Genomic DNA, 23259 nt, shown 5'->3' with positions numbered 1-23259 from the left:
TGGTCCCCTGCAGTCCTCCGACTGCTGGCACCATTGGCACTCTCTGTCTCTGCCAGCTCCTCCAGCGATTGTGAAGTGCCCTCTCCACTGTGCCCTGGGACACTAGCCGATGTTGCAATTCCCACCGAGGTGCTAGTATCTGCGCTGGTGCCTGCCTTGCAGAAATGGCGTGATGCAGGTGACAGTTGAGGGCCCTTGGGTGTTAGAGGGGGCATCTGCAATTGCTACTGATCGACAGGCTCTGATGATGCTGAAAATAACAACAAGGACAGTGGACCAGTTAGCGTGCACACAGTGACACACTTCATCCCTTTTCCTCTGGCTCATTATGCGCTCAACCTTCCAGAACCTATGGAGACGAATATTGGTGGGTGGCAAATAGCCAGGAAGAGCCCCAAACATTACTGGTGGATACAGGGACGCTGGTCAGATGGCCTAAGGAATGCCAAATGGAATGTTATGTGGATAAGTGTGAGGTGATGCACTTGGGCAGGAGAAACAAGGTCCGGGAATACATGAGGAATGGTAGGACCGTGAAAAGTAAGAAGAATCAGAGGGACCTTGCTGGGTATGTCGACAGGCCCGTTAAGGTAGCGGGACGGATACATAAGGCATTTAAGAAGGTAACTGCCATAATTGCCTTTAATAGCTGAGGAATAGAATATAGGAACAGGGAGGTCATGTTGCAAGTGCAAAAAGCGCTGCCAAGGCCACAGCTATAGTTCTGCGTGCAGTTGTGATATGCACTTCACGGGAGGGATGTGATTGGAGTGGAGAAAGTGCAGAGGCCGTTGACCAGGATGCTTGCTGGGCTGGAGAGTTGGAGTTATGAGGAGACCTAGCATAGACTGTGGTTATTTCCCCTGGAGCAGAGGAGATTGAGGGGTGACATTATTGAGCTTTATAGCGTTATGAGGGGCATGGATGGGGTTGACGGAAAGGAACTTTTCCCCTTGGCGGAGGGATGAGTAACCTGGTGGCATTGATTTAAAGTAAGAGGCATGAGGTTGACAGGTGAGGTGATGAGAAACTTTTGCACACAGGGTGTTGGGAATATGGAACGAAATGCCTGAAAGGGTGGTGGACGCAGAAACCCTCCTAACATGTAATAAGTATTTGGATGTGCAGTTGCAATGCCATGGCATACAAGGCCATGGGGATAGTGGTCGGAAATGGGATAAGGCGACTTTGGAAGGTGCTTGACGTGCGCATCTTCGAAGGGCCGAGGGACCTTTGTCTATGACCCGCACGTCTGACTCTATCAGTCTGTAAATGAGCAATGTTACTACAATAACGATTCAAACAATCATCAGTGCTATGGATGGTGGGCAGACAGAGTGGATGGGACTGTGGACCTCAAATACCTGGCCGTTCCACCCCAGCCTCACCGACACCTGTAGACCTGGGTGCATGGCGCCTCTCAAGCTCCAGAGCCTCCTGCTCGAAACGGCTCAAAATCACCAGCTGGGCCTGGCCGCCTCCAGTCCGCAAACGCTCACATGCATTGTGAGCATTCTTCTCCTGAAAAACCGAGAAGACCATTCATTGCGGCTAATCGCACGTGGACTCTGCACCTGCACGCCGCACCCCAACCACAGTGGCCCATATCAGGCCTCCAGTGCCCCCTCTCCACACTACTGCAGATCAGTCACACAAAGATAATACACATGCTCCCAACCCCCCACAACAGCCACCTTGGACATATTCTCCATCTATCACTTTAGGAAACACACGATCTTAGCTCCCATAGCAAGTACATGCGGCATCGAGGGCAGCAGATGGCTCTTGGCCACGAGACCTTGAGGCTCCCCTTCCACAATCTGATCACCGTGAATAGGACATGTGTTGGAGTTTTGAGTATGTGCCTAGCTGCCTCTCCTGCAGATTGCCCCCAGACTAGTCATGTGTGACAAAGAGCAACAGATGGTGTGGGGGAGAACACATCTCCTCATGAACCAGTGAGGCTGATGTAAACATGGGCACCATCTGCTTGCCCACCCAGCATACGAGAAATGCCCAACATGATTCAATGCAGTCATGACAGTAAGACTTGCCAGGGGGGTGGCCCTCAAAGGCTAAGGCTACCTGCTGGGTCAAATGCCCAATGCCAACATGGTACTCACCCTTCCAGAGCGCAACAAATCAATTAAGCGCTTATGACATTGGATCCAGGTGCCGCACCACATTGCGGGAGCTCACCACCTCCGATACCTCCTCCCAGGCATACTTCATCATGTGGGGGGGCCTCCTCCTCCCATCCTGAGGGACCAACACATCCCGCCGTCCTGCCACCTCCTCGAGTAGGGCAGCAAGGCAATCATCAGAAAAGCGAGGGGCACATTGGCCCCCCCCATTGGCCTACCCTGCAGCCTGCCCTGCTCCTCTGCCCTTCCCTCCAGGTTGCCCTGCTGAGCAGACCCCCTGCGGTTGGACTTCCAGGTGGCCATTGTGAACAGCCTACAGGAGGCTGCCAGGCCTTCTTTAAACAGACTGCCGGGTCACCAATGGATGGTCTGTCCCGCTAACCATGGGAGTCAGAAATGTGCTGGGTGGGCCTTAATTGGCCTGCCCGCACAAAATGGCACTGTGGCCCTGATTGCGAGCGCCGACCGGGTCTGCGCTTGGCCACGTCCGCTCCTGCTCCGCCCTCCCGCCCCCCCAAACTGAATATTTTGGCCATGCCCTCACAAAGTCTGTGTGCATAGCAACTTGGAAGCAATGTCACATCTAATCTCGGCAGAGATGCACTCATGTCACCCCCACACCTGCTCCTAAAGTGGGGCAGACCTGGCAGAGAGCTCTTTCAGGCAGAACCAGATGTATGGGTCCACATGGAAGAGCAGCATGAGAACACCATGTGCCGCCTCGAGATCGCTCCTCCACGCAGATTGATCAGGGAAGATCGTGTTCCTGCCCCTCCAATCGCCACTTGCCCATAGTAAACTCATATCTTTTGACACTCTTATCTTGCTGAAAAGTTTCAAGGTTACTTTGGAGTCCATTCACTGAGAATGCCTCACCTGCGCCATGGGTTGTTGAGTAGCAATCACTCCGGACCCTCCAATTACAGCGACTCCTCCAAGTCTCATGCCTAGATGACCGTGGTATTAGTGTGAGACTGTGATCTGTCATTGTGGCTACCCCAGCCAAGGTAAACATCTTTCCTGTATGGACCCTGCAGAGCCTGTTGGAGCTGCTGATGCTTCACATGGATAGTCTCACAGTCCTCAGCACGGTTCAGCACATAGGACCTTTCTACTCTCTCTCACCTCATGCACTAAGACCCTAGTTCTTCAATGATGCCCAATGCACATTAGTTACAAACCCTTCTACAGGGTCTACTGCCACCATTGATGAGGATTCGGGGCAGGCCAAACAAATCTCCGTATGAAGTCCCACAAAGGATTCAGTCAATTGCACACACTTCTTAAATCCTACACGCAAATCCCTCACAGTCAAGGCTAACTTATGCATTACGTCCTTACTTTCAGCCTTCACCTGCATGTTAGCTCGAAATGGCAACTCACCAAGGACGGCCAGTAATGATTGGACGTGCCCACCACAGCTTCCTCCATACATGTAGGGAAGCCTCTGATTTCCTGTTGTTAAGAAGACAGTGGAGAGCTACCCTTCTCAGCCTGAAACTGCATCTACAGTGTTCCTTGCCACTTAACTCCTTGAGTGCCCCGTGCATCCACCCACATCTCACTTCAGTGCAATACCAGCAGGAGATATAATGAGCTCACTGAACATTTTCAGAGGTCAGAACATGCTGAACTGCAAGTAAAATTAATGACTTGTATGATGCATGGCCAGGCAGCACACTCACAAATGATGGCCAATGCTTAACCATGCACATGTGAGATCCTCTATATTGGAGAGACCAAACGCAAACTGGGCGACCGTTTTGCGGAACACCTGCGGTCTGTCCGCAAGAAAGACCCAAACCTCCCTGTCGCTTGCCATTTTAACACTCCACCCTGTTCTCTTGCCCACATGTCTGTCCTTGGCTTGCTGCATTGTTCCAGTGAAGCCCAACGCAAACTGGAGGAACAGCACCTCATCTTCCGACTAGGCACTTTACAGCCTTCTGGGCTGAATATTGAATTCAACAACTTTAGATCTTAAACTCCCCCTCCCCCCATCCCCACCCCGTTTCTTTTCCCCCCCCCCACCCGCCTTTTTTTTCAATAATTTATATAGATTCTTCTTTCCCCACCTATTTCCATTATTTTTAAATCTAAAACTAAAACCTTTAGTCTTTCCACCCCACCCCCACTAGAGCTGTACTTTGAATATCCTGTATTCCATTCTTAATTAGCACTTTTCTCAGACAAAGACCACCACCTTCAACACCTCTTTGACCCTTTTGTCTCTGACATCTTTTGATTATCTGCTCACACCACACCCTCAATGTGTCTCTTCCCCCCCACCCACCTTAAACCAATTTATATTTCTCCCTTGTTGAAACTATGCTTCAGTTCTGCTGAAGGGCCATGAGGGCTCGAAACGTTGACTGATTTCTTCTCCACCGATGCTGCCAGACTTGCTGAGTTTTTCCAGGTAATTCTGTTTTTATTTTTATTTTGTTTTGGATTTCCAGCATCCGCAGTAGCTTTTAGCTTTTTGTTTTTATTATTGAGTAATCACCCTGTTGACAATGTGAGAGAAGTGAATCTACAGGATTCATTATCGGACTCTGATGGGGGCCCAAATTCCACTGCTTTAAATGCCTGTGACCATTGACACAACAAGCTGCAAGGTAGAGTCCAGGAAACTTCCAAATAGTGCAAATGAACATATATTTACATGTGCCAAAAGTATGTAAAATGGATGTACACCCATGCCATCTGTGTGCCTCCAAGACTTCTTAATCTTTCTTTGTCTACTAGCACATCAAGGTGCAGCCCTGACATCGGTAGCTGAGGTGGAGGCAGCCTGCTGACTGCTATGCCCTTGACTGTGATAATTTGGCAGGCATCCTCTGATGGCCCAAGGCCTAGAGGGGCCCGGCCTGCTATGGCTCTCCTGCTCAGGTGCAGGTTCACCCTACGTGGCCTAGCCAGCTGGAGTTGAGTAGGTCATTGGCAGATGGGGGTTGGAGCGGCAGAGCTCCCTGCATCCTTGGATGAAACCCCTGGGTGCCTGGCTGGCACTCCTCCATCTTGTGGGTGCCTGATGGTGCCTCCTTTACTCCTCGAGGAGAAGGGCTACTTGGAGAGAGATGAGGTGCACCAGTCCTCCCACCTAGCCGCTGCTGCACTGCACCCAAGGCTAGAGCCATGGTGTGCAGGTCCAAGTGCATATCTGGCAGCCTCTGTGTGTTCTGCTGGGCCTAGTTTTCCAAGGCAGCTGCCACCCTTTCCAAGGGCGCCTCCTCTGGGCTGCTCACATGTTGGAGCAAGGACATCAGACAGATAGTGGATGGACCCATCCAGCCTTCAGTCCAGTCTGTGCATGGCCTCTGGCATCCCTGCCTGATGTTCCGCTGCCTGTCTCTGCATCTCCAACATGTCTCTTCGAGCTGAGGCCAGAGGTTTGTCATCTGAATTGGGCTGAGCAGGGGTCTGTTCTCCAGCAGTGCTCCGAGTGTCAGTGTCCTTGGCTGTGACTTCCCCTGCCAGCTGTGGGCCCGTGTCAAAGATGTGCCCACCAGGTTGTGATCCTGAGCCGACTGTAGAATGTGGATCCACTGAGACAACTGTAGCTGCGCTGGTGGAGAGTGCAGGAAATGGGAGTGTAGTAGTGGTAGGGAACAGTATAATTAGGGGGTTAGATACTGTTTTCTGCGGCCGTGAGCGTGAGTCCCGAAGGCTCTGTTGCCTGCCCGGTGCCAGGGTTAAGGACATCTCCTCCAGCTGGAGAGGAACTTGGAGTGGGAGGGGAGGGATCAACTTGTTGTCCACATTGGTGCCAACAAAGTTGATAGGATGAGAAAGGAGGTTCTGCTGAAAGAAGTTAAACAGTTAGGGGCTAAATTAAAAACCAGAACTTCCAAGGTAATAATCTTGGGAATACGATCTGAGCCATGAGCAATCTGGCATAGGGTAAATAAAGTTATGGAGTTAAATGCAGGGCTGAGAGATTGGTGTGGGAGGAATAGGTTTCAGTTCATGGGGACTGGCACAGGGAGCTGTCCGGTGGGATGGGCTTCACTTGAACCATGCTGGGCCCAGTCTCCTGGTGAACAAAATAACTAGCGCTATATAGAGGGCTTTAAATGGCATAGAGCGGGGGAGGGTTCTAGAGAGGGGATACATAGGCTTACAAAGCAAAAGGATAGGCAGCCTTGCAGGGCAGCTATTTAGGTAATGATACCCAGAGTGTGACAGGAAGGGACAGAGTGTACAAACATAAAAAAAATGGCAGCAACTAGGGTCATAGGGGGAAAAAATAGTAAAAAGGCAAAATTAATGTCCCTTTACTTAAATGCATGTAGTATTCGGAACAAAATAAATGAATTAACGGCACAAATAGAGGTTAATGGGTATGATCTTATAGTCATTACGGAGATATGGTTACAAGGTGATTAAAGCTGGGAACTAAATATTCAGGGGTATGTGACTTTTTGAAAGAACAGGCAGGAAGGAAAGGGTGGTGGGGTAGCTTTGTTAGTATGAGATGGGATAAGTACGATAGCAAGAAAGGATCTTGGATCGGAAGATTTAGAATCCATATGGGTGGAGGTAAGAAATAATAAGAGGAAGAAGACACTGGTGGCAGTAGTCTATAGCCCCCCTGACAGTAGTTATACTGCAGGACAGAGAATAAATCAGGAGATAATGAGGGCATGTAAAAAAGCAGTGCATGAATCATTGGTGACTTTAATCTTTATGTAGATTGGGCAAATCAAATTGGCAGAAGTAGACATGAGCAAAAATTCATATAATGTATTCGGGACACTTTCCTAGAACAATATGTTGTGAATCCAATCAAGGATCAGGCTATCTTGTATCTGGTAATGTGTAATGAGGCAGATTTAATAAATGATTTCAGAGTAAAGGATCCCCTAGGAAACAGTGACCATAATATGGTAGAATTTAGCATTCAATTTGAGAGTGAGAAACTTGGGTCAGAAACAACTATACTAAACTTAAATAAGGGTAATTACAAAGGAATGAGGGCAGAGTTGGCTGGCAAAGCAGTTTAGCTCAATGAAGATATATCCCAGTGAGGAAGAAGGATTCAAGGAAGGGGATAAACCAATCATGGTTAACCAAGAAGTTAAGGACAGTATCAAATTGAAAGAAAGAAACATATAATGTGACAAAGATTAATGGTAAGCCAGAGGATTGGGAAAGTTTTAAAAACCAACAAAAGCTGACCAAAAAAAATAAACTTTGAGGGTAAACTAGCAAGTAATAAATACATGGACACTCAGAGCTTCTTTAACTGTATAAAAAGGGTGAAAGATGCCAAAGTGAACCCTTAGAGATTGAGGCTGGGGAAATAATAATGGGGAACCAGGAAATGGCAGAGGAGTTGAATAAATACTTTGCTTCAGTCTTCACTGTAGAATATACTAATAGCATACTAAAAATCTAAGTAATCAAGGGGCAAAAGGGGCGGAGGAAATAAATACAATAACTATCACAAGGGAAAAAAGTATGAGGGAAACTAATGGGGCTAAATGCTGATAAGTTCCCTGGACCTGATGAGTTGCATCCTAGGATATTAATGGAAGTAGCTACAGAGAAAGTGGATGCACTGGTAGTAATCTTCCAAGAATCCTTAGATCCTAGAAAAGTCCCAGAGGATTGTAGAACGGCCAATGCAACACCCTTATTCAAAAAGGAAGGGAGGCAAAAAACAGATAACTATAGGCCAGGTAGCTTAACATCTGTCATTGGTAAAATGTTAGAATCTATTATAAAGGATGTAATAGCAGAGCATTTAAAAATACATAATCTAATCAAGCAGAGTCAGCATGGCTTCATGAAGGGGAAATCATGCCTGACAAATTTATTAGAATTCTTTGAGGAGGTAACAAGCAGGATAGATAAAGAGGAACCAGTAGATGTAATGTATTTTGATTTCCAAAAGGCATTTGATAAGGTACCGCACACAAGGCTATTTTATAAGATAAGAGCCCATGGTGTTAGAGATATTAGCATGGATAGAGGATTAACTAACTAATAGAAGACAGAGAGTTGGGATGAGGGGGGCATTTTCAGGATGGCAACCTGTAACTAGTAGAATGCCACAGGGATCAGTGCTGGGGCCTCAATTATTTACAATATATATTAATGATTGGATGAGGGAAGTGAATGTACTATTGCCAAGTTTGCAGATGACACAAAAATAGGTGAGAAGGCAAGTGGTGAGGATGACACAAGGGCCTGAATTTTTCAGGTGGCGGGCGGGCTTGGCGGGAGTGGTCTGGGACTGTTGCAGAGCCGATCACCACCAGCGATCGGTTCCACACCACCATTTTACATGGACGGGCCAATTAAGGCCCGCCCAGGTAAGACGCAAACTGTAGCACTCAACGCTACCTGCGCAGGCGGGGGGAGAAGGGAGAGTCGGGGCCAGCGCAAAAGAGCGATTGAATCGTTACTGAAATTATTAAATAAATGGTTGAAAAATTTAATTAAACATATTCCCTCATGTGACTGTGTTACAAGAGATGGGACGTGTTTTTATATTTTGGAAAAAAAAAAATATTTAATTAATAAAAGCTTTAGGAAACCTCATCTCGCTCGTGGATGAGGCTTCCTAAAAAATGCAAAGGTCGTTTGGCCTTTTCGCCTGCCCGCCAACCATTAGGTTGGATGGGCAGCATTAACAATTCCCTTAATCACTTCCTTAATGGTCTTAATAGGCCGTTTACATGTTGGCGGGCGCGCAGCCCACTCCAGCGTGCGCCCGCCGAACGAAACATCGTGAGACAGCGCAATGACATCAGGACGCACGCCCGACATCATCACGAGTCATTTTACATGTCGGCATGTCGGGCCTATCCCCGCATGGCGACTAAAGTATCCTGCCCAAGGAGTCTACAGAGGGATATAGACAGGTTAAATGAGTGGGCAAAAACTTGGCAGATGGAATATAATGTGGGAAAATGTGAGGTTATGCACTTTGGCAGGAAGAATAGAGAAGCTGAATATTATTGAAATGGAGAAAGACTGCAGAAACCTGCAGTACAGAGGGATTTGGGAGTCCTTGTGCATGAATCCCAAAAAGCTAATATACAGGTTTAACAGGTAATAGGGAAGGCAAATGGAATGTTGGACTTTATTTCAAAGGGAATGAAGTATAAAAATAGGGAAGTCTTACTAAAACAATAGAAGGCACTAGTTAGACCACACCGAGAATACTGTGACCAATTTTGGTCCCCTTATCTAAGGAAAGATATACTGGCATTGGAGGCAGTCCAGAGAAGGTTCAGTAGGTTGATTCTGTGTATGGATGGTTTTTCTAATGAGGGAAGGTTTGAGTAGGTTGGGCCTGTACTCATCGGAGTTTAGAAGAATGGGAGGCGACCTTATCGAAACATATAAGATTCTTAGGGGGCTTAACAGGGTAGATGCTGAGAGGTTGTTCCTCTTTTGGGAGAGTCTAAGACCAGAACGCATAATTTCAGAGTAAGGAATCAGAATCAGAATCACAGAATCACAGTGCAGAAGAGGCCCTTTGGCCCATCGAGTCTGCACCGACAAGTGAGAAACACCTGACCTACCTACCTAATCGCATTTACCAGCACTTGGCCCATAGCCTTGAATGTTATGATGTGCCAAGTGCTCATCCAGGTACTTTTTAAAAGATGTGAGGCAACCTGCCTTCACCACCCTCCCAGGCAGTGCATCCCAGACCGTCACCACCCCCTGGGTAAAAAATTTTTTCCTCACATCCCCCCTAAAATTCGTGCCCCTGACCTTGAGTTTCTGCCCCCTTGTGACTGACCCTTCAACTAAGGGGAACAGCTGCTCTCTATCCACCCTGTCCATGCCCCTCATAATCTTGTACACCTCGATCAGGTGATCAGGTCGTCCCTCAGTCTTCTGTGCTCCAACGAAAACAACCCAAGTCTATCCAACCTCTCTTCATAACTTAAATGTTTCATCCCAGGCAACATCCTGGTGAATCTCCTTTGCACCCCCTCAAGTGCAATCACATCCTTCCTATAATGTGGCGACCAGAACTGCACACAGTACTCCAGCTGTGGCCTCACTAAGGTTCTATACAACTCCAACATGACCTCCCTACTTTTGTAATCCATGCCTTGATTGATAACGGCAAGTGTCCCATATGCCTTTTTCACCACCTGACTAACATGCCCCTCCGCCTTCAGAGATCTATGGACACACACACCAAGGTCCCTTTGTTCCTCAGAACTTCCTAGTGCCATGCTGTTCATTGAATACTTCCTTGACAAATTACTCCTTCCAAAGTGTATCACCTCACACTTTTCAGGGTTAAATTCCATCTGCCACTTATCTGCTCATTTGACCATCCCATCTATATCTTCCTGTAGCCCAACCTCACTGTTAACCACCCGGCCAATCTTTGTGTCATCCGCAAACTTACTAATCCTACCCCCTACATAGTCATCTATGTCGTTTATATAAATGACAAATAACAGGGGACCAAGCACAGATCCCTGTGGTACGCCACTGGACACTGGCTTCCAGTCACTAAAGCATCCTTCTGTCATCACCCTCTGCCTCCTACAACTAAGCCAATCTTGAATCCACCTTATCAATTACCCTGTATCCCATGTGCCTTCGCCCATTTAAAACCGAGATGAGGAGGAATTTCTTCTCTCAGAGGGTAGTCAGCCTGTGGAATTCTTTACCGCAGAGGGCTATAGAGACTGGGTCGTTAAGTATATTCAAGGCTGAGATAGACAGTTTTTTAATCAGTAAGGGAATCAAGGGTGATGTGGAAAAGGCAGGAAAGTGGAGTTGAGGATTATCAAATCAGCCATGATCTCATTGAATGGTGCAGACTAGATGGGCCGAATGGCTTACTTCTGTCGCTATGCCTTATGGCTTTATGTCTTATAGGTGAACACCGTGATGTTGCATCCTCTGAGGCTCCTGAGACATCCTCCTCAGAGTTGGGATTGGGGCTGTTTCTATCTGTGATATGTGTTGTGGGCCTCCCCCTTTTCTTGCTGGCATCTGGAAAAGGGAAAAAGAAAGATCATGAATGTGAATGTGTTACTCTGTGGACAGCTGACAACTGCAGACTAGAGGCATCCTCACTGCCTTCCTGGGGGAGTCCTACCTTGCCTTCAGCACAGGCCTTGTCCTGCTCTTCCCCGGCTATCTCGGCGGCCTTCTCCTCATATGGGGCAAGGACTCTAATGTCTGGAATACTGCCTCTGGTCTTAGACCGCTCCCGCTTTTTGTGGGTGTTCTTGACCTGCAGAAAGACAGAAGGATTGAGTGTCATCCCAATGGGTGCATGAGCTGTTCAAGAGAATGCATTCCCATGGCAGCTGCTGAGCCCTGCCCAGTAAGTGATTAAGAAGTAAGCTGTCCTGCAACTGATAAAAGATTGAGAGCATGAAGTGGCTGGCACACATTCAGTGCACATGTCCCAACTGCTGATGAGTGCTGTGACCCAAATTCCTGTGTGACATCCCTGTGCATGCAGACACTTACACTGCCTGATGCCCTTATGAGTGTCAGTTTGCAGGGAGTAGCCAGCGCCATTTACCTTGGCAGAGTGCAGAAGATCATTCATCCTCTTCCTGCCCTGTTGAGCATTTCTTTGGTGGACCCCAAGCGCACTTACCTCTGCTGTGACATCCACCCAGGCCACCGTGGTCAGGCAGGAGGGCCTCCTGCTGCCATCTCTGGGAAATAGCACCTCCCACCGTTGCTAGAGAAACTGGAGGAGAAGAATCTCCAGGGAGGCTTCACTGCAATCATGGGCCTCACTGAGACATTCTCATTGATAGAGTCTTGAAAGGACAGCCAGACTGAAGCTCCTGGCCTGCAGTGAATGAATGGCTGACCGGGCGCCCTTTAAATGTGATGCCCAGATCTTTGACCCCATGAGGTAATGACGAGGACGGTGACTTCCTACCCACCCTTCTACAAAATTCGGCGAGCTCCTCGCAGATGCATAGGTAATGAGTTGAACAGCACAAGATCATGCGTGGTCAGCTGTGCCAGCCCAAGCCCCAGCGGGAATCTCTCTGACTTCCGCTCTTGCCACCAAACTTAAACTCCAGAATGGAAGATTCTGTCGAGTAAGTGAGAGTGAGAGTGAGAACAAACTTTATTGTGCTCTGGTCAGATTACATCTTGAATATAGCACCCATTGCTGCATCATATTGGATGTGTGGGGTTGAGGCCCTAATGTCTGAATGGAGACTTGATATGGAAAATAACCTATAGGCCTGAATCTTCTGGCCTGCGTGCAAGGGCGGGCCCCACTTGCCGATGCGTAAAATGACACGCAGTGACATCGGGCATGCGTCCCGATGTCATCACGTGTCATTCCGATCCTCGGTTTGGCGGGCACGCAGCCATCTCCGTTGCACGCCCGCTGAACTGTCAAAGGCCAATTAAGGCCATTATTAAATTAATTGAGGTACTTGTCTTGGCTGCCCGTCCAACCTTAAGGTTGGCAGGCAGGTGAAGAGCCCAGGTGGCCTTCGCAATTTTCATGGAATCTCATCCACGGGTGGGGTGAGGTTTCATGAAGGGTTCATAAGTTTAATAAAATTTTTTATTAAAATTCATTGTCATGTCCCAGCTCATATGACAGTGTCACATGAGGGGACATGTCTGAAATTTTTAAAAATTCTTTTATTCAACTTTTCATAATCAAAGTAATCTCCCTGAGGCAGCTCTGTGCCTCAGGGAGATTTCTGAACTTTCGCGCGCATGCGCGTGACAAAGCGCAGGCCCCAACTCTCTTCTCCTCCCCTTGCCCGCGCAGGTAGCACTAAGTGCTTCTGGGTGCACATCATGTTGGGCGGCCCTTAACTAACCCGATTACACAATATGGCGGTGCCCAGGCGATCGTGGGTGGCGATCGGCTATGCGCCTGCCCGCACCCACTCCCGCACCACCAGCTTGACGGGGAGAAAATTCTCCCCAGAGATTTTTAATGCTGAAAATTCCATGTTTTCTTTTTTCAACAAAGAAGAATAAAAAAGCACAAACCAAGAAGATGTTATTCAGCCTAACAACAAGTGTACACACTCCATTCCTTCATTAACTCAACTCCAGCTGTTTAATTTTCTTTCATTGAAGAAAACTTTGGAACATTCTTCTATCCTTACATCTCCACTTACAGTCTACCATTCTTCACAGAAAACATGTGGTGTGAAGTATTTGATTATCACATTCTATACCTATCCATTCAATAAATGATCTGATCCTTAACTGATTCAATTCTGTTAGCTGATGACATAAATTCAAGTACAGTGCTTACTCTGTTAATCAGTTAATAAAGCAGTGTTAATTCATCTATATCTGTGTCTGGACTCAATTTCATTACCTATGTTGCCTCAACAAGATATTTGTCTAGCTCATTCTTCAATGGGTCAATTGTTTTTGGCTGGAACCTTTTCCATTTATCTTCTGTGCTATAGAAAAACATAGGCCATAACTCCCTCAGAGTGACAATCAGCATCGGATTGCCATTCTGTGTCCAATTACCTGCATGAGTTTTCTTCTGTGCCTGTCTCTCCTGATCTTCCAACTCAGGCCGGGCGCGATCCAAACAGTGCAGCTGGTCTCAAGGCCCAACGTCGAAGGCCAGCTCCATCGATTTGACGGCACTAGCTGCCGTAAACCAGGCAAGTTAAAGGACCCATTGAAATTGGCAGGTCAGGTAGAAGGTGCGTGTCTAAGGTAATAGTCGTATGGTAGTACAGAACTTGAGTATTGCTGATCAGGACACTCGCAAGAATACCAATATAAGGGGGAAAACAACAATTTATCCTGTATGTGAAGAGAGTGCCTGTTGGTTGTCAAGTGACACCGCCATGGAAAATGCACCACTGATGATGACTGACAGTTAACTGCCAAGCATTGTTTGAAATTTAAACCAGGCAGCTTGACCCTGATTGTTCAAGTCATTTCCCTGAGGAATAAGTCAGTGTATGGCTGTCACTTATTTTGTTTAGCTGAAACAGGCACAGTGTTTGTACATGTTCTTTCTTATGACAAAGAACAGGACCTGTGTATTAATATATGTAGCTCCCAGCACATGCAAATGCTCCACATTGTAAGCCCAACTGACAATCTTAAATTGGTTGTCAGCGTAATACTTAGTACAGTTAACAGTTATCATCCGTGGTGCATTCTCCATGGCAATGCCACTTGCCAATCAATCGGCACTCTCTTCACATACAGTAAAAATTGTTGTTTTCCCCTTATTTGGTATTCTTGCGAGTGCCCTGATGAGTGCAAGATGAAAAGCTTAGACATGTCTCTTTTCTCAGCAATGTCTAAGGTAATTGGGTAGGATTTGGGGGTGGACGGGTAAGAGGTCGGGGAGTCAGTGGCCAGGGGGATTGGACCTCCGGGTGGGGAGCGTGGGGGGTTCAGACCTCGGTTGGAGGATCAGACCTTACATACAGTGTAAATTGTGGGGTCGAGCCCCTGGAGGGTGTTGGAGGGTGGACAGACCACAAGTTCAGATCTCAGGTAGGGTGGGGAGGTGCGGTCAGAGCTCAGGATGGGGGGGAGTTGGACCTCATGGGTGGGGTTAAACATCAGGAGAGAGGGTTGGGGTCTCGGACCTCAGGAGGTGGGGAGGATCATAAGCTGGGGGTGTTGGCGGGGGTCGAGTCGGGTCAGGTGGGGTAGGTGGGGTCAGGTCGGGCCTGCAGGGGTGGGGGGTAGGGTCCGGGGTATCGGGTCAGATCGGACCTGTGGGGGTGGGGGGGGTGGGCTGGGGGAAGGGGGGTAGGGTTGGTTTGCAGGGGGTGTTGGGTCAGGTCAGGCCTGCGGGGGTGGAGGGTAGGGACTGGGGAATTGGGTCAGGTCAGGCCCGCGGTGGGCGCTCAGGTCAGGTGGGGGGAGTGATCAGGTCAGATCGGGCCTGCCGGCAGGGGTGTTGTGTGGGGTGGGGTGGTTCCGGGGGGATCAAGTCAGTTTGGGCCTGCGGGGTGGGTGTGGTGTGGTGGGTCAGTCGAGGAGATGGGGGACAGTGTCCCATGCGGGTTGGGGGAGAACGATGGGGGGTCGGGGTGGGTAGTGAATACCATGGGGTTTCATTAGTGTGGGGAGCCCCCTAGAGGATTGGGGGTGTGGGGAGAGTCCTGTGGGGTTCGGTCTGGGTCTTTGCAATAGTTAACCAGAAGTTAGAAGATGTTTTAATTCTTCTAAACTTCTCTGGGTGACTATTGGTGTAACCCTGTCAGAACCATCCAAAGTTTGCAATTTAAATCACATTTTCAGATGGTTCCCAGTGCAGGGCAATTGCCCCGAGGAAGTTTGCGCTTCTGGGCAATTACCATGCAAACCCTTACCTGTGAAGTTCCCTGAGGGGTTCCCCAGCACATCTCTGGGGTCCCCCTTCAGTGAGACACTGGGGAGCTCGGAAGTTATGGCCCTAGGAACTTGGGCGGATTATTATTGGGGGCATTTAAATGTTAACTCCAAAATTAGATTTGTCCTTTTATTTAACAGTGACAATATGACCCATAATGACAATGTTATCTAAATGCGAATATTCCAGAGTCAGAAACAGATCACGAAAGAGACTGTATTTTTTAATGAGCTTGGCAAATATTCCATCCATGTGAATGCAGAATTTAAGCCATCAAAGTTGACCATCTTACACAATATCATATGGCCTTGTGTACAAACCATTGAAACCAATTGACTATTCAGGGAGGATAACATCTGTGCTTCAACACGCGCATTTATAAATGTTATGTTATATTTTTCCCCCCACATGATTCCTTCTTTCTTGTTTTATGCCTCTTCTTCCCAATTACTGCAAACCAATCTCCCATTTAGAGGGCAGGTAGGTAAGACAAATGCAGCCCTTTGTTAATTCGATGCTGCCTACATATCGTGACACCACAATTCCTGGTCAGAATGCAGACACTTGGGTAATTTCTCCGTCACTCACGCCTGGGGACCACACTGCTGTAAGTGACTGGATTGATTTTTGAACGCATAATTTGTATGTACCATCCACTCACTGCATTTCGTTAGAGAAATCAGCATCCTTTTATTGCAAGGCTCCTGTGGCTTTGGCCATGAGTTTGGTTTGCTGTAGCATGTAGAGATTATTTTTAAAAAGGTTCTGTGGACTGTTTGCTGTAGCATATGCTGCTTTAAATAGACCTTGTTTGCTGAGCAGCATGAGTTTGTTTGCTCTAACATTGACTGTTTTCTCAGAGTCCTGCTGTAAGTCCCAGCCCAGCTCTAATTCATTGGCTGACACAGTGGTTTCAGTAAACACTCAGCTATCGGTTAGCAAGTGGTCCAAAAATATCCACTCCTCCACCCCACCCAAATCTCTCTGCTTCCTTCAGTGTGCAGAAATCATTTTGATCCATGGTTATGATTTTGCTAGAACTATTAACCAGGGGAAATTTTCTTGACAGCATTTATAATATTGCACCACATTTTTACCCAAATAATAATCGATTTTCCTTGTCCACCCTTATAAAGAAATAAGTGACTGAAGCAGTCATTGAAGCTTAATATGCTGATAACATTTTTAAGGTATTGAGAGACTTGGTGAAAGCAGTGTGTTGAACGATGAAAAGTTAACAGGTTAAACCAAATTTGTTTATTAGTTATTGATACAATATTTATATATGCATAGGATTGCCAAACCAGCAGGATGACTGTAGAGTCTCCAGAATTAGTAATTAATTTGCAGGACAGTCATGTGAGAAAGCAGGATAAAAATCAAAGGAGCATTAAGAAAATTGTTTCACTTTTGTTTGAAAGCTTGAGTTTCTTAGTTATCAAAATATTGGAGATGGGAAAAAATGCTGTTTGATTAGGCAGGGATTGGAGGCGGGAGGTCATGAGATGATACCTTCAAGAATATGTGTAATCATATGTGATTATGTTTTTTAAGTCAACTTCGCATTGAATTGTTTATAAAATCAGTTATAAAGGCAACTGCATGTGATGGGATGTTGATGGAACTAAAAAGCTGGTATCAGCAAAAGGTGACAAGCTTTTGGATTGTCTTACAGCACCAACTGCTTTATTATTGTCATTTAGGGAAAGAATCCTTATCCAGTCTGGCCTAAATATGACTGAAGTCCCACACTAATGTGTTTGACTTTCAACTGGTGTCTGAAGAGGCAATTAAAAGTTAAGCCACTCAGTTGTAGTAAAGCCAATACACTAGAATTATATTCTGCCTCATCCACCTGGATTTCCTGGTCCAGTTTTACAACTTATGCTAAAATCTTCTCTGGCACAAGTTTACAGTTGACAGGGCCTTGTTGCCAGAAACAGGGATAAAAAACCCAACCTCCACTGCAGGCCTGAAAAATCTGTAGCAGTGTTAATGGTTGCCAGCAGTGGGGCCTATTAGCTGTTGTCAAGAACAGCAGCAAGGGAGCCTCCAAGCCTGGAGGATGGTACCTGGAAGCTGTAATGGAAAAGTTGTACATTGGTGCAGTCCTCAGCATTCTTCTGAATCAGAAGGTTGTGGGTTAAGTCCCTTTCCAGAGGCTTGAGCACCCAATCTACTAACACTTCAGTACAGAACTGCATAAGTGTTGCATTTTTGTAAGTGCTATCATTCGGATCGGACATGAAACTAAAATCTTGACTGTGGTCTCAAGTGTATGTCAAAGTTGCCATTGCATTATTAAAAAAAAAGATCAAGGAATTCTTCTGGTGCTCTGGCCAATAGTTACTCTCAACCAACATCACTTAAACTATTTAGTTATTTATTTAATTTCTGTTTTTAACAACGTACTATGTGCAGATTACCCGCTATGTTTGACTATTTTACAACAGGGACTACACTTCAAAAATGCCTCTTTTGCTATGAAACACTTAGGGCAGGATTTTCCTGTCGGTGAGCGGGGGGTGGGCCATTGACAGGTCGGCGGGTGCACAGCTGATTTTGCTGTGCCCCATTTCAATTTTCAGGTAGGCGGGGGTGCAGCAAAATCAGCTGTGCGCCCACCGACCTGTCAATGGCCAATTAAAGCCATTGACAGAGTCATTGAAGTAATTAATGGCCCTGCCCATCCAACCTTAAGGTTGGTGGGCAGGCCAGGAGTCGCGGCGGGCTTCAGAAAAAGCATGAAACCTCATTCACAGGCAGGATGAGGTTTCATGTAGGTTTGAAAAAATTTAATTAAGGTTTTTTAAAAAGTTATGGACATGTCCCAACTCATGTGGCAGTGTCACATGAGGGGACATGTCAGGGATTTTTATTTTCTATTTTTAATATTTTTTAGTGTGGAGCCGATCTCCCTGAGGTAGCACTTAGCCCCAGGGAGATGAGTGCGCTCTTTCATGAGCATGCGCAAAAGAGCGCACTCTCGGGTTTGAGGTGTCCCCCCCCCCAACTGCACAGGGAGCGCACAGCGCTTCCATGCGGACATGACGCTGGGCGGGCCTTAATTGGCCCGCCCACGTAAAATGGCAGAACGCCCCCAACCGGGGGCGCCGATCAGAGGCGTGCCTCTTACGCATCCACACTTCAACTTCCTCCCCCATGACAGGGTGAAAATCCTGCCATTAGGGACACCCTGAGGTCATGAAGGACTCTGTATAATGTCAAGTTTTTTCTCTATTGACCTTTTCTCTGGGTTACATCCTTTGCTATCTTTCATCCTCCACACTGAGAGAGGCTTGGTTACAGCGCTTACTGGGCATGCCTCAAAATGGGAGCCAGTCGGGTGTTAGGGTATTAAGATGAGTTGGGAGGAGGGGTTATGCCTCTCATTAGCATGGCTGCAATTTCTTGATACTTTCGCATGAGCTGGTAAGATGGTAAAATAACTTAGATACATCTCGAACTGTGCTGCATTTTATTGCTTGCTGATATTAATATTTCATACTCCACGGCTTTTATCAGTTACTATGCCAATCTTCTCCATATTGAGCTCCAAGATAGATAAGAATAAGCAAAACGCAATTGTCACAGGATCTAATTCAATTGATCAAATGGCCACTAAATATGGGTGATCAAAGGTCTACTGACTAACCCAAAATTTGCAATGATTATTTAGTCATTCTCTGATGATGTATCGAGCCATTTTCCCATCATCAAGTGTTAAACCTTGTCTTTTTCTGGAAAGACTGGCAAAACTATATCACATAACTATTACTAGACAATTAAATTTTAAGAGATTTGTGTGCCCTGTTGTTTAAGGCAAGTCTGCATTGAGAAATATGTTTTGCTTTGCCTGCCTATGAAGGTGTCAGTCTATGTGACATGAATGCTTCTCTCACTTTCACTGGAATTGACTGGGCATTATTAGTTACACGTATACTGTTTTTTTTTGTTGCAATCTGCGCACAGTTTTAGCACATTTACTTATTAAATTCCAATCAGTGATAACACTGAGTGACAGACCAGTCCAGAAATGGAACAGCCAATACAGCCAATTTCTTGTTTCGTGTTTGCAATTTAAGATAGATCCAGCTGCGTTTTTATTTCCTGTTTTGTTAAGTATCACTGCATGGCTGTGGAAACTGCTAAAGCTATTGGCTTCATGCTAGAGCAACGGATTAACACCAAAATAAATCACAACAGTTGCACAACCTAAGTGTCGCCACCAATTACACACATTATTTGTGATGCAAAATGGAATCAAAGTTTAGTAAGATTGTGTATAACCTTTCAGTGATTAATGAAACACTTGTCATCAATTTGAAAGCCCACGATTGTTTCATTTTCAAATTCATACACATTAACCCTGAAATTCTGTGGTGCATTGCTCCTGACTCTCACTGTAAGTCCAGTTTCTTACTGTTTATTAAGAGTTTGGCCATTTCCCAATGGAATTGTAGTAAGAGGCTGGGAGAAGGTCTGGTGATTTCAGAATGTTATTGTTCAGGTAGTAGAATCCTTGTTGAAGTAAGTAAGGTAGGACTAATCATGTAGCAGATTTCCATCATGTGCTGCTGGCTGTTCATTGACCCCACCACTGCTATTCATGCATTACCTGTGACCTCTTCTTGACAAAGTTTTTCTTCAGTTACATCACCACATATGTATTCCATTGACTCCACCCTTGCCTCAACTCACCTATTACTGAAGTCCTCATCCATGTCTTTGTTACCTCTCAACTTGGTTATTTAGATGTGCCAGCCTCCAATGTTGCACCCTCCATAAAATTGAGCTCCAGGAAATTCTGCTGCCCATATCCTAACTCACACCAAGTCCCAATCCCTCATTACGTCTGTGTCACTGACCTGTTTTGCTCCCCATTAAGCAATGCTTTGATTTTCAAATTCTCATCCTTGCTTCCATGGCATTTCCCCCTCCCTATACTGTAACTTGCTGCAGCCCTACAATATTTCGATGCTCCTCCAGTTCTGGCCTCTTGCGCATCCCCAATTTGAATCACTTCAACATTGACTTATGGCAAAGAGAAGGTAATAGAGCATCAGTGTTGCTGCACACACTTGAAAGAAGCACCGACATAAATGCAATAGCAACTTGCATTTATACAGCACCTCTAAATGCAGTAAAGACTCCCAAGGTGCTTTACATAAGTGTTATCAGGCAAAATTTGACACTGGGGCACAAAATGAGCCATTACGCCAGATGACACAAAGTTGGTGCCTTCTGTTGCCTAGGCCCTAACCTCTGGAATTACCTCTGCAAACCTCTTTGGCTCTCTACCTCGCTTTCCTAATTTAAGGCACTTATTGAAACCTACATCTTGCGTCGGTGGTGGAGGGAGTGAATGTTTGTGGATATAGTCCGCTTGATTGGCACCACATCCACAAACATTCATTCCTTCCACCACGATGCACAGTAGCAGCAGTGTGTACCATCTACAAGATGCACTGCAGGGATTTACCAATGCTCCTGAGACAGCACCTTCCAAACCCACGACCACTACCATCTAGAAGGACAAGGGTAGCAGATAGATGGGAACACCACCACTTGGAAGTTTCCCTCCAAGTTACTCACCATCCAGACTTGGAAATATATTGCCATTCCTTCACTGTCGCTGGACACTGTCAAAATCCTGGAACTCCTTTCGTAACAACACTAAGGGTGTACCTACACCACATGGACTAAGTGGTTCAAGAAGGCAGCTCACCACCACCTTCTCAAGGGCAACTAGGGATGGGCAATAAATGCTGGCCCAGCCAGCGAAGCCCACATTCCGCGAATGAATAAAAAAAAACCTGACCAAGCTTTGTGTCATCTGGCATAATGGCTCATTTTGTGCCCCAGTGTCAAATTTTGCCTGATAACACTTATGTAAAGCACCTTGGGAGTCTTTACTGCATTTAGAGGTGCTCTATAAATGCAAGTTGCTATTGCATTTATGTCGGTGCTTCTTTCAAGTGTGTGCAGCAACACTGATGCTCTATTACCTTCTCTTTGCCACAAGTTCTGCAAAAGACTTAATTCTGCATGCTCTATAAGAGAACAGATGGAACCTGCTAAGTATATAAGCACATTTATTCATCCTTACTCTCATTCCATTAGCTATTAAGCACAATTGATGTGGATTGATATATGAGTGTAACATTGTTCAAGTTGAATGTCAGGAGGTGTCAGCTGTGGCTCAGTTCATAGCACCCTCACCTTTGAATCAGAGGGTTGTGGGTTCATGTCCCACTCCCGGAAATCAAGAACTGTGATTGTACTCGAAAGAGTTGCAATCTGTGACTGTTGATAACTCGAAAGAGTTTGAATGTCAGCTTAGCTCAATTAGTAGCACTTAACTCTTAATTGGAACATCATGGGCTAAAAACTTGTTTTCTCCCACTTTCAGGTGCAGCAGTCACAATTTGTAATCTGCCCATGCCCGATCTCAGTGAGACAGGCAGCACGCAAACTTCATGCTGCTTCTCCATTTCCCTGAATGTAGCGTTCAGCTGACTGCAACATGTGCTACTGGTTGGCTGAATGCTCAACAAGGGCTCCTGCTTCTAGCCTGTGGTTCAGCTAGCCTGCACCTTTTAAAGGCAATTGCCCCTCTTAAAGGGGAACAACACTCAGTGAAAAGAAGCTGCTGCTGACTACTTCTACTCGAACTGGCTGCATGGATAAATAGAGCAATAAGGAAGAGAGAGGGCTTGCAGGTTCACAGATGTGGCTCTGAAGGCCTTAGTGATGGAGGTTGATGGGGGGAGAGAGAGACCATGGGCTGCATCTTTTATTCAAGGATGGGAAACAGGCGCCAGAGCTGCTTTCAGGCCCTGAACACACTCTTGGTGGGGGGCGGAGGGGGGGTGGGGTGTTGAGGGGGGTGGTACAGTTTGGGGGCTTGGGCTGGAAACAGTCGCTGAGCTGGAATTTTTACTGGGGAGCCCCCGTAATTGGCCTGGAGGCAGGATCCCTGTCCAAATAAGGATGGTGGATGGGATCTTGAAGCTGGATGGCCAAACAGTGGCCTTCCAGCTTCAAAAGTGCACTTGGCTGCAATACAAGGTAAGTAACCTATGAGGAGCTTCTAAAAGAAGGTTCCCTCCCAGAAACATATAAAAATACTTAAATAAAAATTCAAAAATACAGAAAGCAGCCAGGCCACCACTGTGGTAGGGGATGTGGCTCTTGAAGGGGGTCTCTACAAAACGGCTTTTGGCTGCACTCCCAACCAGCACTCCCAACCAGACAGACAGGGGGTCTATAGGCCAGGCTTGAGACCGCTGACACCCTGGCCTGCTGTTGGGTGCCCGCCTCCAGTGAACTAATCTTCCTCTCTCTCCCGTCGCATTGGAAAACTGGAGAGTGACTAGAAAATCCCAGTCAGTCTCCTTAATCCCTGGTTAACAAGGTTCTTAATGAGCTCAATTGCCTGCCCGCCTAATGGGGGTGGGCAGTCTTCTGGTGCCAAACCCACATTGGCCAAATTGTGATTGAGAAACTGGCGCTTTGGCTGGCCACGAAATTTCTGCTTCCGCCTCTGTCCCTGACCTTGGCAGGGCCTGAAATTTCAGCTCCATGGGCAGAATTTTACGGCCGGTGGGCGGACACGCGCCTGACCTGATCGGGCGTAAAATCACGTGAGAAGACATCGGCCCAGCATCCCATATTTCGTTTGGCGCGCATGCACAAAGGAGAACATTAAGAGGGCAATTAAACCCATTAACGGCGCACTTGACTCCGATTTTTCCTGTCCCATCCAACCTTATGGTTGGCGGACAGGCAAAT

Source organism: Cetorhinus maximus, chromosome 1 (genome assembly GCF_964194155.1).
Source record: "Cetorhinus maximus chromosome 1, sCetMax3.hap1.1, whole genome shotgun sequence".
NCBI lineage: Eukaryota > Metazoa > Chordata > Chondrichthyes > Lamniformes > Cetorhinidae > Cetorhinus > Cetorhinus maximus.
The sequence above is the reverse complement of the archived record's forward strand: the minus strand, read 5'-3'. Positions refer to the sequence as shown.